The sequence below is a fragment of the Mirounga leonina genome, unplaced genomic scaffold, assembly GCF_011800145.1.
Source record: "Mirounga leonina isolate KUSES-001 unplaced genomic scaffold, KU_Mleo_1.0 Mir_94, whole genome shotgun sequence".
NCBI classification, from domain to species: Eukaryota; Metazoa; Chordata; class Mammalia; order Carnivora; family Phocidae; genus Mirounga; species Mirounga leonina.
Genome location: NW_023270855.1, coordinates 57,891,337 through 57,895,330, shown reverse-complemented (window position 1 = coordinate 57,895,330; position 3,994 = coordinate 57,891,337).

Sequence of the window (3,994 nt, the reverse complement as noted above, 5' to 3'; positions counted from 1 at the left end):
ATAGCAAATGGAAGAAACCGTGACGGGTGCAGGGAGAGAGAGACACTGGGAGAAAGGGAAAAGCTTCAAAGTTTAGCACCTTGAACGACACCTCTTTTCCTGCATTTTCATTTTGCAGTAAGCCCTGCAAATTATGTGGCCAGCCCAGCGCATGGGGTTCTGGGAACAACTGTGAACAGACATGGACCAGATAAGAAATAAATGAGTATTTCAAATGTAAGGTGTGCAAGAAGGTGATATGAGCTGCGAGTAAAGTCAAGTGGTAGGAAGATTGGGGAGGTTCGGGTTATTTGTGGAGGTCATATATTGATGACATTTGTTAAATGCCTACTATATATTAGTAGTGACGGTACCTTGACGTCAGGATGTTGGAGTAAAAGAGGGGCCTGCTTCATTCTCTCGGGCCAGCCTCCCTGCACAGCCTTCTGGCTTCTCAGCAATGGAGGGAAAGTTTCCTCCTCGCTGGTGCTAACTGAAAGATCCCAGGGAAGGTTTTGATTGGCCAGTGTGGGTCACGTGTCCATTTCTGGACCAATCACCACCGCCAGGAGGAGGAGATACTGCATGATTGGCTGGCTTATGTAAGGTACCCATGCTCATGGCCAAGACATGATTGGGATGGATCACCAAGATTGGGAGAAGACAGTGCTGAACACATATTTCCAGGCCCAGACAATAAGGACTGGGTTGCAGTGTGGAAGAGCAGAGGAGAAGGTATGGCTAAAAGCTATGCTTGGGACCCAGATGCGGAATCCCAGAGAAGGGGGTTTGGAGGCTGGGACTTTGAAGGATGAGTAGGAGTTTGCCTGGTGAAAGTGTAGGGCAGAGGGAACAGCATCAGTGAGAGAGAGAGAGAACATAGCTGTAAAGGGGGGCAGTGTTGGAGACAGGCTAGGTCAAATCCTTGAGGAATCTTCCATGCCAAGCCAGGAGAGTGGGACCTTTTCCCCCAGGCAATGAAGAGGCACAGTAAAGTTTTAGAGCAGCAGAAGTATGTACCAAGTCTTCAAGTGAGAAAGAGCCTCCTGATGTCACTGTTGGGGTGGTCTAGATCAAGAGTCAGCAAACTGTGGCCCTTGGCTTGTTTTTATAAATAAAGTTTTATTGACACACAGCCATGCCCACTCATTCATCTATCATCTATGGTGCTTTCACTACAAGGACAGAACTGAGCAGTCCTGACAGAATCTGTCTGGCCCACAAATCCAAACATATTTACTCTCTGGCCCTTTACAGCCTGGTCTAGAAGAGTGAGGGCAGAGGTAGGAGACCCAAGAGGAGGTGGGGCCTTCGGGGGCTGCAGAGGGAGCCTGTTCCAGGGGGACTCAGAAGGCAAGATGGAGGATGTTGGAGACTGAATATGGGGGCAGGGGGTCGGGAGACAGCGTTTCTAGCTGGGGGATGGGTACACGGCAGGACGGTCACTGATGGGGACACAGATGGACGCTGAGGCCAGGTAAGCCGGCCAAGTCACAGGCCTAGGACAGGGGAGGGGCTCCCAGGAGAGGTCTGGGGTGGCAGCGCGGGCCTGGAATCTTCCATGGGGCCTGGTGGATGTGGACCAAGGCCTCCAGTGAGCCCCAGGGGGGCCTACCAGCTATCTTCAGAATGGCCTCACGTTGCCGGAGCTCACCTGGCCACTTGCAGGTACAGCCCCCAAGGCCTCACGGCCTGGAAATTCCGCGCGTCCTGAGCTACACTGCATGGAAGGCAGGCAGCAGTTATGGAAGCATTCTTGGGTGGCCACGCAACTGTTCCAGAGGCTGCGGCAGAGTCAGGGAAGGCCTGGGCCGTCCGACGATGTTCCGTGCCAGGGGCCCTGCAAGCCGCTGTCCACAGTGCTTTCGGAGTATGCATAAGTCACCGTTCAAGTGACAGGGCCGAGGTGTCTGTGCCGGGCGGCCCACAGGGTTTGGGTTCAGCTCAGGCAGACCTTTGGGTAACCACCAGAGGCCCGGGGGCTCCATGCCACGCACAACGGGGACTCTTGCGCCTGCGGGAAATGCTCCATCAGCCCCAACTCTGCCCAGTAAATGCTCCCGGCACCGAGCCCCTTAACCTGTCCGGATGGCTGCCCCTGACCCAGTAACAGAGCCCTCTGCCTGGGCCCCTGCAGGCCTCTCTCCGGCTCCCCGCGCCCTGCCCAGCACAGTCCCTGGTGTTCCGAAGATGCCCGGAAGGATGGGCCATGGGGAGGGCAGTCTGATCAATAGCTCCGGCAGTCTCTGGGGCGGGCGGAAGCCAGACCCGGGTGGCCGTCTGCTGTCCCCCACTCCACCCTCCAGGAAGGCGGGTAAGACTCAGAGACCCTCTTGAGCGAAGCCGGGCACCCGCCTGCCACCCGGCGCCCCTATCTGCCGCCGAAGGACCCAGTTCCTGAATTGCTCCCACGGCCGCGCCGCAGGCCTCCACCGGAGCCTCTAATAGCCTGGGCCTAATGTTTTATTGTTGGTTTTAAAAGTGTAATTAGTTCAAGTGTAAACAGAAAAACCTGCTTAATTAAGAATTTTTAAACAGGGGCATAAAGCGCTGGCGGAAACGTTGGCGAACCCCGAGCTGCTTTCATAAAATCGATTGGGAAGAGGCTCCGAGTGCGGGCCGGGCAGGGCGGGGGCGCGGGGGGAGCCGGACAGCCTTCCGGAGGATGCCATTCGCCGAGCGGGCATGGGCCCCGGGGACCTGCTGCTTTACGATCGGGGTCTCGGGACCGGTGCCTAATGATTTTTACGCATTAATGGAGATGACAGTTGGCCAAGACTGACTGTTTAAGAAGCCTTTATGGGTGGCTTGGAGCCGAGTCCTGCAACCCCGAGGCTGGCTGGGTGGTGGAACCCCCACCCTGGCCAGGGAGGCCCTTGTCCTGCCTGTCCTCCCCGGGCTGGTTGGCCGGTCGCCCTCCTGATGGGGCGCGTGTGTGTGCGCGCGCGCGTGCGCGTGCATGCGCATTCGCACACGGAAACGGTGGCTAGAAGCTGGGCAGCCACTGGGTCATCTCCCGGCCGATCAGGCCTGTCCCCTGCGCATGTCGACATCTTCCCTCAGTGTCAAGGGCTTCAACTTCTCCCTCAATGTAGGCAGCGCCGGCCTTGCACCAGGGATGGGGCAGTGTCCACAGTGGCCCTGGAGGATTGGTCTGAACCAGGGCCCCAGACAAGATCAGTGGGACCCGACCCCTGGGGAGTTACGGGTGGGGCTGTCACCCATCATCAGGAGGTCACAAAGGCCCCAGGTTGGGCACAACAACTCGCTCCACCTGGGAGTTTGGCTGGTCCAAGCATCGCGGAGCTGGAGAAGCAGCAGAGAAGTTCCCCAGGGCAGAGTGGTCGATGCCACTGCCCCCATGTAGACTGGAGCTGGGGGTCGAGGATCCTGGGGGCGGGGGACGAGTGAGCAGGGCATGGAGCGTGGGCTCTGGCCCCGTCTCAGCTCCGTCGTCTGTGTCCCTCCCCTCTACCCCACCCCCACCCCAGCGACTTTCTGAGAACAAGAATATCTGGCCTCCTAGAGGAGTGGACAGGTGGAGGCTGGGGGGTGGGGTCCCCCTTCCAGCCTCGGGGCCTCTCGGATTGAGATGGTTTGGCGGTCTTCACCTCCGCTCCCCCAGGACCCTCCTCGCGTCTGGCCAGCCCTGCCCCTGAGGATGGAGATGGGGGATAGGAGCTGCCTCACTGAGATCCTTGCATGCCAGTTGCCGAGTGGAGGCTGGTGTTACCCTGGCTGCATCCCAGGTGTTGGATCCAGCAGTGCTGGCTCTAAGGCCTGAGCTTGCCACCACTGAGCTCCCTGGAGACCACCAGGGAGGGTCCGGGGTCAAGGCCCCAGGAAGAGACCCTCTGTTCCTGGAGCAAAGAGGCCACCTGCAGGGACTCTGGCCCTCCAATCCTTGGGATCTGGGTAGGAAGGGGCTCAGTGGACACCTTTAGATGCATCACAGGAACCCAGGACCTTGGCCTTCCACTGCCCCCACTTCTTGTCCTAAGGGACAGAGATGAGG